Source organism: Adiantum capillus-veneris, chromosome 2 (genome assembly GCF_014529385.1).
Source record: "Adiantum capillus-veneris isolate H3 chromosome 2, ASM1452938v2, whole genome shotgun sequence".
In the NCBI taxonomy this organism is placed as follows: Eukaryota; Viridiplantae; Streptophyta; class Polypodiopsida; order Polypodiales; family Pteridaceae; genus Adiantum; species Adiantum capillus-veneris.
The window spans coordinates 24391168-24404595 of record NC_140932.1 but is presented as its reverse complement, the minus strand read 5'-3'; the positions used below and the strand labels follow the sequence as shown (position 1 = coordinate 24404595).

General features: G+C 41.6%; 2 pseudogenes; both read left to right on the top strand.

Annotated features, from left to right (window-relative positions):
• Nucleotides 1-10231: 10231 nt before the first annotated feature.
• On the top strand, nt 10232-11337 carry LOC147462518 (flotillin-like protein 6 pseudogene; annotated as a pseudogene).
• Nucleotides 11338-11342: 5 nt separating this feature from the next.
• LOC147462517 (cell number regulator 6 pseudogene) lies at nt 11343-11859 on the top strand (annotated as a pseudogene).
• Nucleotides 11860-13428: the final 1569 nt, after the last annotated feature.

Genomic DNA, 13428 nt, shown 5'->3' with positions numbered 1-13428 from the left:
CACACACACACACACACATATGCTCACACACACACAGTGCACACACACACACACCTACACACACTCTGGGAAGGTGCTACCGGAACACACACCTTTTGAAGGAGAAGCAAGGAGGGAGGTGCTGTCGAATTCTCGCCTCAAGAAGCTTGATTAGATCAGAGAATCGAGAGGATTATCAGCCCTTAATCACGGTAACCACGGTCTAATTAATGCTTTCTGCAAATCCTTTTCATTACCATCTAAATTTCTCGTCTATTATGCTTATTCCTAGTCGTAATTCTCTATAATCACTCTCTAAATTCTCCTTAACCATATTCTATTATGTAATCATCATCCCATATCTAAATTATCAGCCATTCATCACTCTTAATTAATGATTAGTGCACGATTATTAGAATTTTCTCTCTCTAGGTAGCATAGAAATTAATCGGTAAGCTGGTAATTGTGTAGATTGATGAGAATCACTCTTTCTATCACGCATTAATATTGTAGCCGATTTAGATTCATCTCTGTTATGCATTAAGATATAACTAAGGTAAGATTAATCTGTCATTAAGTCTCTAAGAGGTGGTTTTTCTCACACCTATGCATGCGGTGATTTTGCACCCTCTAATTGCTAGGAAAGAGATTAATCGTGCTTAATTCATCTCTCTGGTAATTCCATTAGTGAAATCCTATTATTCTTAATCATGTAAGCCGAGTAATTATCTTTAGAGACGGTTCCCATAGGATTATGTGTCATCCATAATGATTGCTATATGGAAAAATCTAAACCTCTCATGTAGCAGGCATTGTTTGATGTTGCTAATCTATCATTTGACTTGTTATGACGCTTACGGACATTAGCTCTTTTCCCCAAGTTAATTACTTAAAGTAGTGAGTTTAAAATGGCCCCGGTTAAGAGGACTCGCTTTGGTGGAGCCCACGACCACGAGGCAGGAATGAGCAAGGTGGTAGATCATAATTTCATTCAAGTTGTTTAATTTCACATTGCACACGTTTAGTTAGGAATGAAAATATCCCCAAACATGTTGGAGAAGTCTGACGGAAACCTCGGCATTGAATTCATTGTACATTAAGTTCTAAAGTAGGAAGGAAATGATTGATGGGTATGCTGGTTGCAATTAGGAAAGAATGTCTGCTAGGGAAAATTTAGCTCGACATGTTCATTTTATTTCCAATGTTGAATCAGTCCTGACCCCCTACTGATCACAGGGGGCAGAGTTCCTCGTTAACGGCTCTTGAATTCACGACTTGCTTTCTATGCAGTGGGAACCCATGTCTTGCTTTCTATGCGGTGGGAGTGTCCATGACGTGCTTTCTATGCGGTGGACATACCTAGTTGTATGGGCAGCTAGGCGACAACGGGAGGAGTGAACTCTCGCTGGAGGGGGGATGTTGTACCTCGAAAACATTGGAACTTTTATGAATAAGTTTGAGTAGAATTTTTACTAGAATTCTGTCTTGGTGTTGTTTGCAATACTGGTTGAAGGGCTGTATTAACGAACAATGTGATTCGGAATCTTTATGTTGAACAACCTTTGTGGTAGTAATTAGGTCACACAAGGAAGTGTGAGTGTGGGGGTGGAAAGTGGGGGCTTGGCTCAGGTTGCCAATGCCTACGAGATGGGTGGTCCCGATTGGTCGGGAACTCTCTGTCCCCATAGTGCTTATTCGATATTAGTAATGCTCATTGCCCCTAGAGCGGGGAATTCTTGAGAGTACGTGCCTCTGAAACATGGGGAAAAAGGCACTCGAGGTTTCTCTCCTCTTGGAAGGTGGGTCTTAGGATCGCTAGATAGTTCAAGTATGCTTCCCCTGCGAGGTGGAGCTAGATCTCCCTGCTAGTAGGCTCGCATGCGATTCACTTTGTGATGAGAGATCGTCCGTTGGTCGAACCCTGAACCATTTTGTTTGCTTCCGCAATAGATCTAGTGGCCACCGGGTTCACCATCAGATCCGCCATTGAAAACGGGGGGGTGGGGACCTCACATAACGTGCATCAAAAGTGGACTCCAAAGTCCTCGGTGAAAACACAACCACCACAAGCATCCTCATACATGGCTCCTAATAAGGATGCAAAGACTCAGCTAGGAGGAATACGACCAGAGCAACGAGCTAACAATGCTCTAATCAATGGGCTAGAAAAGTCCTCCAAGAAACTACAACCCACGAGCAAACAGACAGTAACTTTCCACTACCAGCCAAAAAATCAAGGGAAAGTACAAGAAGTCAACCTTGCTAAGGATAGTAGCGATAGTGATGAATCTTACGACATCCCCTATCATCAACTCAGGCCATCACTATCACCAACCCCTTCAGAAACAACCATGACAGGTCAAAAGAACAGGACAACAAGTCAAAGCCAAAAAGCTCGACCAATCTGGATACCAAAAAGCCTGATCGGCCAAAAACAAATATGGATCAAGAAGACAAAGATCTCTAATGACAAATCACAAGATCCAACACCAAAACAAAAACAAGGAAAGCGTGCATGAACGGGTAAGAACATCACAAAGTCGCAAGCTTTCACAACTCAGGTTTGGGCTCCAAAGAATTTGATTCAAGCACAAAAAAGTCAGGAATTCATTTGGATTCCAAAACAACCACAGCATCAACTTTCAAAGCCTAAATCCCGTCCCCAACCAAGCGTACAAGGGCTGAAGCAAAGACCACTGTTGACTCACACAACAAAAAGGTGGATCCCAAAAAATTCTCTTCAAACACAAACGAAACACGGGCAAGTATGGGTTCCCAAACGAGAGCCAGCAACAAAACAGCCAATAATCGCAAAGAAATGGGTCCCAAAGAAGAACAACAAAACTGTTGTCAGTGCATCGCCGCTTGAATTCTTACAATTCTTCCTACGATTACAGTACAATTAGAAGAGAGCAAGTTGCTTCAATCAAGCAATGATACAAGAGCTTCAAATACCATTACATTGCTTAGAATAGGAAGCCTTGCCAACAAATGCCAATAAGAAAATTGCTTATACCCACATCTTGCACAACATAAATATTTTCCATGCATTGACTGTGTATGCATAATAGGGCTACATTACAAGGCCTGCATAGGCACAACTTTTAATTGCCCAAGCACAACACATACCCTTTGCGATACCCTGTCGTAAAAGATGACTCCAAATAGGAAGGGGGGAGGCATTTTGAATGCGGACCTAACATTATGACTATTAGAGGGCAATGTTTTGTGAGATGCATTGAATTTTTGCATTTTATTGTGATAATTTTTTGATGAAATTTAGAGTATATGCCCTCATAGTAGTGTTACAGAGGAGTATGGGGACAAAATCCATATATGAGCTCCTAGGGACATGTGTATAGTGTACATAGCATTTAGATTTCTATTTGAATGATTTTTCTTTTGTTGGTTGTTTTAAGATTTTCTTTATTTATTATTAAGAAAAAAATAAAAAAATCCATAATCCACATGAAGAAAAGACTAACGAGAGGCCTGAGCACTACAAAGAAATGAAGGTACAGGAAAACGATGAAACTTCACGAAGTATGTCTCAGCAGCCACTACAACAGCGGAAGAACTTGTCACAAAGCAGTGTCATCATGCAACCGACAAGTCATACAAGTCAGAGTCGAGTAGCTAAGCCACAAAATGAGTGAGGTGTTAGTCCCAAAGCTTCAAGTAATATTCTCTGTGGTCTAAGTGTCTTAGCTATTCTAGGTACTGCTCAAGTTGGAAGAGTTGAGCATATTTACGTTGTGTCGCTCATGCTGGTATAGGTGAGCAAAAGAGTCGAAGTCTAAGTACTTAAGTCTGGTGAAGTGAAGGAGAAGGTCCAAAAGACACTCACATACTGAGCACAATGAGATACGAGTGGAGAAACTTCTACATCGAAAACCCTTCTTGGAAAGGTGGAAGCTATTGAGACATCTTTTGATGTCACATGTGCTACATTTATTCCTCGAAACACCCATCATCTCCTTCTTTCACATTGCATGCTTTTGGTGACAAATTTCTCATATGCATATAGAGTGTCCCATAATTGGCACTTGCATCAGACACTCTTTCCGTGTTTCACCCAAGCACTCACCTTTCATGAACATGTACTTCACGTTCAACTGCTCGACTCCAATAAGAGCATATACCAAAGGCATTTTTTTCCCACCGGGTTTTTTCCCTTTGGTCATGCAGGTTTTAGACCCTAATCTAAAGACACCTATCACCATCCTCTTGTACATATTCCTTCTACATCAACAATAAGGAAATTCTACTCAAATCAATTGACAAATGAATTAGAGCACCAATTTCCGATCATAGCATACTTCTCCTCAATGACGAGTCGAAGAATGGCCTACAATGACAAAGCTGCAGACAACACTAACAACATGATTGCATAGGAACAAAGAAGTCCACAATGAAGAAGAGCAGACATAAAAGTAATCAGAGGATCTCAAAAGATGAATGGTTATGATGATCGATGTTCGCTCTAATGGATCATAGTTCTTGTTGTGGTTCGACAAAGTTACAAGTAGTGAAACAGATGAATCCAAAACGACAAGCAAAGACCACATCGCCATCGACAATTAGGTCATGTCGAGGACGACATGAACGCGGAAGGGGGAAGTGTTGACCGGTGGGTCAACAAAACAACATAACTCAAGTTTCGTACCAAAGTCTTATCTTTTGCGAGTTATGAAATGCTGCGGATTATGGCTATAAACGTCATTTGTAATGAGTAGTTATTCTAGTTTTAGAAGCCGGGGTGCAATGGCACTTCCAGATTGTAAATACAAAGCCATTTGACCCTTTCAACCCCATTTTTGGTTAAACCTAAGGTAGCCTTAGTATATAAGGTACCTAGGTCATTTTGTAAAGAAAGACTTTAATCATAATCAAACTTTAGCGCTGCCGTCTACTGTGTGTGAGAGAGAAAGAGAGTGAGTGTGAGTTTTATCCTCTCGTACGCCCGGCTCGCTCAACACATTGGAGATCCGACTGCACCATTGCTGTAGGCTCGAGGAGAGCTACGTGACAACGCCAAGCATTCCACGCGAGATGAAGCGCACACGCCGACGCATCTACGAGCTATTTGTGGCCGTAAGTGTATCAAACGATGTCTGTTTTCTACGTGCTAGTAGTCTATATAATCGTGGCGGCATAAGCTACGCATAGGTACTCATAAATTTCAGTTTTGGACACTTTCAAAATTCTGCTCTGTCATCCTACGCGTTTTCCGCAGATGGGTTTAGAGTGAGGGTTTTGAGTGTAAAAGCTTAGGGACAGGTGTATCCTAGTGAGGGGATGGTGTTCCTTAAGTTTCGTATGAATCTGGCATGATTAGGTGAGTTACCTTCCATATGTGTGTATGTGGCTAGGTGGTGTAGTTGAGAGCAGTGAGGTTCTTGATTGTGGTTTAGTTGGCCTTCCAGAGTGTTGTATGTGTAGGATGGTCTCTGCCTGCTGACAAGCTACAGAGATTTCCTCCGTGTGCCTATCGTGTCATCTATGTCCTCGATTGACATTATGTTGATCTAGGTAGTGTTTGCATGCACTTCATGGGTGTGTGAGTCGCCCTTCCAACATCAATTCACTTTGGATGGGATGTACATCAATCAAACATTGTTACTGCTTTCTTAGGTGGTAATATATTTTAGGAAGTTTTTGTAACACGGTCTCACATTTTTGTCAAGAAAGGACAAGAAGATAAAGTGTTCAAATGCAAGAAAGCTTTGTATGGGTTGAAGCAGTCTCCTTACTTGGTATGAGAAAACTGACACTCATTTGGTTAAACGAGGCTTTTGTAACAGTCCAACATAAACCACTTTGTATTTAATTGTGAGGGTGATGTATATGAGATGATTTGCTGATTACTAGTTCGAATGAGATAGACATTGTTGAATTTTAAGGCTGATTTGAATGCTACTTTTAAGATGAAAGATTTGGGTTTGTTGTATCATTACTTGCGAATATAGTTTTAAGCAATGTGATGGTGGTATTGCCTTGTGTCAAACAAGATACATAGAGACATTATTGGACTTGAGGACCGAAAACCAATTGCTACTCCCATGGAAATAGGATTAAAATTGAGTCTTCATGATGCTGGCAATCTTTCTTTTGTCATTCTTTATCAGTTTACTATTGGATGCCCTATTTATGTATGCAATGCGAGGCCCGATATTTGGTTTGTAGTCTCACTGAGAGATACCCCTCCCCAGGGGTCTATGCACAAAATATACAATTTACACTTTTATACAATTTTCAATATACATCAGAGTTGCAGAAGCATTTGCATAGTGGAGGATTTCTCAGCACCCGACCAAGCATGGAGTTTAGGCCATGAGCCGGACTGCATCCAGAGGTACCTAGCGACTAGTGCTACCCTTGAATGGGTGTTATGGATGAAAGCGTACTCGAGAAAAATATAACATTGTGGAGGGTGAATATATGTGTACACCACATTGCGGGGAGAGAGAGAGAGAGAGAGAGAGAGAGAGAGAGAGAGAGAGAGAGAGAGAGAGAGAGAGAATATAGTGGAGGGTGAAATAGAGTGCACAGAGACATGAGAAGATGACAACAGAGAATCTTTAAATGCCCATCTAAATGGAAGAGGCAACCATATATTAATGCAATGACAAAATCTGGGTATACCATAACATCAAAAAAGTTTATGACAAAATAACTAGAAGAGCACCGACCTTGTGTAGGGATCGACCGGTCCACCCATCCACTTTTGCTCTACTATGGACATAGATAATTTCAGTTTGCTGGGAGTAAGCCAGAACAAATCCAACTGAGGTAGAGCAAGCCAAACATAAGCTGAGGCCACTTCGCCTCCCTCCATGCACCCGAGCTCTGAAAGGATCCCAAGTACCAATAGGTGGTAGGGTATCAACACCAACCATACCAGTTTAGGCACCACGCCTCTTTGATCCCGACGCACTAATTGTGTAGATGAGCCTAACAAAAAGAAGAATACCTAGGAAACACCCCCGATCAACAAAGCCCCAAGTCAACGACTCTTTAGTCTAAGTTAAGCGATGTAGGTAACACATGAGTCCAATCACAATAGCATTTCCCATATGCACAAACAATCTTTTCCAAGCAGTTAGACTGTACAGAGTCTCTACCCTTACACGTCTGCCATAAACCATTGAAATCACTTCATGATCCAATCCCAAAACCATAAACCATAATTCAATACATCACATGGGCGAGCACTCTACCCAACTTGTGTGAGGCACGACCAATCCTGCATAACCACTTTAGAACATAACATGGCTGCAAAACTTTCGACAGCATAACCAAATCCAGAAAAAAAATCCATGAGCCACACCGGCTTACACCATAGAATATCAACCATAATCCATAAGGGAATCTCAGCCCTTGACCATGAATCATAATCACAATGAACCAACTCCCACACTTGGAGTTTAACACATTCCCTACAATCAACCGGAGGCTACACACATGTGAACCTTAAAACGTGATTCTTTCATGCATAAAAAGAGTGCGACCAACAACTAATCATGATATATAAATTCAATTTTGACCACATCCAACCATGCAAAGTTGATGCCTCACATCTGGACTTCACCTCCCTAGCACATAGAGCTAGTTTTGACCTAGGAAGGTGGAAAGCAATCACACCCATGATTTCCCATACATCATATGTTAACATTCCATCACCATAAACATGATGCAAAACAGCTCCAACCTTTAGGTCAACCGTAAACCGTAACTTCACATATATGCAGAAAACAATTTTTTTTGGCATTTTCGGGAGTACTCAAAACATGCAATTGAAAGTATTTTGCCTCAAACCAATGCATCAAGCTCAGCTCCATAATATAGACTATCACTCCACCAAGGAGGGCACAAATGTGCTCAAAATGATGTCGTAAATACGCACATATAACACCTCCTAAAGATCACACGATACCAATTTTTTACGGAATTAAGCAAAAATGCCAAAAAATATCCAAAAAATTTCTAAAAATTCTCCACACATAGAGGATTGCAGACACATTTAGAGTGTGTAAATCCGTGTTTGAGCTTAAAAACACAGCAACTAACCATTACACACACCAAATATGCAATCAAAAATGGAATTAATCATGCACATTAAGCACTTTTTAGGCGCACATACATTAATAATTGGCAGTTTTTACCAATCTTTAGGTGCGCACATAAAAGGGTTAATCTTGTCAAAATTGCAATGTGATTTCACAAATCTCTAGTTGAGCATGACCACAACACAAATCAATCATCACAATAGAAAAATCATTAAACACACATCGATTTTTAGGTGCACAAACAAAGGCAAAATAGTGCACACACACCTAAAATTAGGCATGCACACACTCAATTAGAATGGACACACACTTGATTTTAGTGCACACATACTTGCAATTGACCATTCAAACGGACAAAAATTGAAAAGTCTCGGCTACTTTGGACGGTCACCTAACCTTGCACCGAAAAAAAAATTCCAAAGCATATGGCTCAAAGTTTATACTCCCTTTATTTATCTTTATCTACCTTTTCTACTCGGCTAACGCTAGAGGATTTTAATCGTAAAAACCCTAAAATTTTCACTGCAAATCAAGAGATTTTCAATGGCCTCCTTTTTCCCATTGGTTTCTAGAAAAGTCTTTCGTGAACACTGCTCTCTCTCTCTCTCTCTCTCTCTCTCTCTCTCTCTCTCTCTCTCTCTCTCTCTCTCTCTCTCTCTCTCTCTCTCTCTCTTGCACGTGTTGCATGTGCTCGTTCGTCCAACAGATAGATCTTTAAGGTCTCTTGGATAGTTTCCTATGACGTTAAACAATCTTCTCCTCTCGTTTTGCGATATTGAAGTATCTCAATTCGTACACATTTCTATCCTTCTTAGAAGCGATAACTCGGAGCCAATCCTTGACATTGTGTCTTTTTAGCTTGCTAGATATTTAAAGGGAAAATTACCAAAATACCCCTTTAATTTGTGGAAATTCCCTAAATACCCCTCAAATTTCAAAAACTCCCGAAATACCCCTATTGCTTTGTCATAAATTTCCAAAATGCCCTTCAAATTTTCCAAAATTCTCAAAATACCTCTGGTTGTGAAATTAAATTTCTCTAAAGATTAAAATGATGCTAAATCGAGAATTTGGGTTGATTATGTAGGCTTTGGAGATGAATTGCTTCATTATTTCTAGACATAATTACCTTTTTTCTGCAAGGTAATTGGTGACAAATTACCTGGTAAGCACGCATAAACAGATCTCAATTGTTAAAAAGGAATAAAGATTAAAAAATCTTGAAATATCCAACCAAAATAGATACAAGGGTATTTTGGGAATTTTTGAAATTAGAGGGGGTATTTTGAGAATGTTCTCAAATTAAAGGGGTATTTTGGTAATTTTCACATAAACTATTACCCGTCGTGGTTGATGGAATTGCCGCTGGTCGGAACTGGGCCGGTCGTGCCGCATGCTGATGCCTGGTGGTGTCCGATGATGCTGCAACAGCCAGTGCAAAGAGGTCAGTACAGTCGGTGGAGATTCCGTCCTACTTTGAAGGGTCGGCGTGCAGGAATATGCACAATCTCTCTCTTCTCTCTCTCTCTCTCTTTTTTTTTTGGTTGAATGATGTAAAACCCTTTGTGATAGTCAAGACTGTCCGAGTTGCTTGGATTGTACAAAAATGACTATGGTGTACGAGCAGTTCAACAAAATGAACAAAAAATCGTTGAGCTGTTATTTTGTCCAGACAAATAAAACTGGACATCTAAGAGGCTTTTCTATTAATGCGACAAGGTGTGTATGATTTAAACAACTCAGAAAACATAAATTAGCGGGGAATTGAGCTAACAACTGCACGACTGACAATCTACCGATCTACACACTGCGATATGCAACTGCTTTCACTCCTACTCAAATTGTTGTTGGGCTTTGTTACACATTGAGTGAAACATTTATCTCGTACTGTGTTGAAAATTCTTCCATGTACACCTGAGCTAATTGATTCTGCACCTGCTCCGCTAGAGCTTCTGGTGATGGAGGACGCGAACTTCCACTCATTGACGAAGAGAACCGGTCCATCTTACTCGACGTTGGACGGTTGGAGCTCCTTTCTCTTCTCTCTCTCTCTCTCTCTCTCTCTCTCTCTCTCTCTCTCTCTCTCTCTCTCTCTCTCTCTCTCTCTCTCTCTCTCTCTCTCTCTCTCTCTCTCTCTCTCTCTAGGAGCGTGTGCCGACGCGCGCTCCTAGAGAGAGAGAGAGAAACTGGCCAAGAAAGCCCGAATCCTTCTAGGCCAGACATGCAGCATCATTGACCTCACCCCTATCAGCCGAAAAGCTCCACTTCGTCTTCCCCGCCGTCTTCACCATCGGCCTAAAGACTACAATCTAGACAACCTCATCAAGTACGAGCACGCGCAGAGAAGTGAGAACTCTCTCTCTCTCTCTCTCTCTCTCTCTCTCTCTCTCTCTCTCTCTCTCTCTCTCTCTCTCTCTCTCTCTCTCTCTCTCTCTCTCTCTCTCTCTCTCTCTCTCTCTCTCTCTCTCTCTCTCTCTCAAGGAGCGCGCGTCGGCGTGCGCTTCTTGAGAGAGAGAGAGAGAGAGAGAGAGAGAGAGAGAGAGAGAGAGAGAGAGAGAGAGAGAGAGAGAGAGAGAGAGTCTGGCCAAGAAAGCGTGAATCCTTCCAGGCCAGACATGCAGCATCATTGACCTCACCCCTTTCAGCCGAAAAGCTCCCCTTCGTCTTCCCCGCCCTCTTCACCATCGGCCCAAATCCTACAATCTAGATGACCTCATCAAGTACGCCTGCCTCGTCGCCCCCTATAAACAAAACTGCGGCCATGTCAATGACCTTGTCAAGGGCATCATCGAAGGCAAAATGTCCTCGCCGCCGCCATGATCATGGAGGACATCTTCAAAGGCACCAAACAATTCAAGGTCGCCGTCTTCCAGAAAGTGCAGCTCGACCTCAGTGAACTCGACCTTGTGATATACAATGCCAATGTCAAGCAGCTCGTCAATGTCCCAGGCCACGAGTACTTGTCCTTCCTCGGCCAAATGACGTGGCCACTAGCACCAAGATCTCCCTCGCTGACGCCAAGTATAAGGGCGATGTCAACACCAAGGGGTGGCAGGGTCTCACGCAACGTCAACTCCGCGGAAAGCAAGGTATGTCGCTCTAGCATGCTCATATTGCAAAACAGAAGGAGCTTCTTGCTCAAGCAGAGACCAAGATCTTTGACAACACTAGGAAGGCTGAGATGACTCAAGCAAATGCAGAGCTAGCCAAGAAATCTACGTTGTGGTCACAAGAAGTAGAGCTTGCCAAAATACAAAGCAAAAAAGTGGCCGTCATACGAGAAGCCGAGCAGAATATACGGGCATCTGGCGTGGTTGTGCTGACCACTTTGATTCTTGTTGGTAATTAGGCTTGATTTTCCCAAGTGTCTTGTTTGGGAGGAATATCGAAATACTGAAGTACCTTGGACAACACCCAGCAAATGCCATGCCATATTTGTGGAGGGTGGATTGACACTTGTCGCTACCACTGTAGCCTTTTGTGCAGTCAATCCTCATGTGACCTTTTCTATTGGGGAAGGACAAGTCTTTACGTGGTGGATGTGTGGCATATACAGAGGACTATTCCAGCAAGCCTTGCAAAAGAAATACCATCTGCAAAATTCTCCTTGTGATCTTTTCTTAGTCCACTGTTGTATGCATTATGCCAAGAGCATCGAGAGATGCAGGGTAGGCTTTCTTATGATATCGTTATGCCTATGACAATCATAAATCCACCTCCTTCTTAGGAAATGCATATTCCTAAAGGCCCGAAGACTCTTTCACCTAATGGTAATGATGAGAGTGTAAGTGTTGAAGTACAAGCTCCATGATCTATTCTTTGTCTTCACCAATTATTTTGTAAGAAAAGTTGCCAAGCAATAGTAGGTGGAATTGCAAAAGTTAAACCTCTCTTGCCTTGGGAGTCTTGGCTATGTGGTTCCATTGTGTTCTTGAGAGGCTCCAAACACACGAACCTATACTAATGTGCATAAGTGTTGGATTCTTTAGGGGGGAGAGAGAGAGAGAGAGAGAGAGAGAGAGAGAGAGAGAGAGAGAGAGAGAGAGAGAGAGAGAGAGAGAGAGAGAGAGAGATGGAAGGCTCAGGCTATGGAGGCTTTACCCGTCTTGTGATGATGGTGGTGGTAATGCTGGTCACAGATGGGTCTTGGACGGCGCTGGCTACTAAGGCTGCTTGCCGTGGCACTTAGGCAATCTACAACCAATGTAGCGAGTACATGCTAGGCGACACCCATTGTAGCGAGTATGTGCTAGGATCCAACCCCCCACCCCTACGGCTAACAATGGATGTTACAACCTCCTCAAATCATCCAGCGCTTTGGGCCTTTGCAGTTCTATCCCTGACAACTTCAAAAATGTCATCAACTAGTAGGGTATTCCATCATCAAATTTGTCTACAAGATTTCATGTTCCTTATGCGTTCAAGTTAAGGTGTAATAGTTATCAAGGCCCACATGTTCGCCCTTAATACCAATAAGCCCATCTTGGCCAATATAATATGTCGTTTATCTATTTGACTCAAAAATAGAATGATATGCAATGAAGCTTCCAACTTGTATGGCATCCATCATCACAAAAACCTTTTCATTATGATGAGAATGCCATTTTTTGAATAGTATACATAACCTCTTTACTACACAAAGAGAGAGAGAGAGAGAGAGAGAGAGAGAGAGAGAGAGAGAGAGAGAGAGAGAGAGAGAGATCATTAAGAAAAAGACGATGGAGGATTGTATCACTGTCTCTAATGTAAAGTTTAGGGAGTGATGTTTGCAGTTTATGGCACAATTATGACATAATTGAAACCAAGATGACACGATGTAATTCAATGTATAATTTTCATATATATATATATATATATATATATATATATATATATATAGAGAGAGAGAGAGAGAGAGAGAGAGAGAGAAGAGAGCATTTTGAGCAATGCAAAACACCTTCAATCATTACAAAAAAGTTGCCATAAGGTTTCCTCTTCGACAAGGGCATACAATATGTCTGGTGACACTTGTTAACAACAGGTGGTATGAAATGTGTTGTTTGGTTTTTAGTGCCTAATTGGTTGTCCCAAATTTGAACCAAGTGAACAACGTGAAAAGATATATGCAAGAACTAACACTTCCACATGGTCTAAGCTCTCATGTGAATATGGTTATGATTGTACTAGAAAGAGCACATTGTCATCGAGCTTAAGAGGCCAATGTATTTCTCCTTCTAAATCATAAGAGATACTCTAAGATGAGAATTTCAACCTTGTAACTTCTTTCTTACCTCATCTTCCTTCACCCTCATTATTCCTAAGTTTGATCATGACTTCCTATGTATTATTTTTTCTATTTTTCTCGGTTTTTGGGATCGCTCGTGATAACTCACTCAGGTTT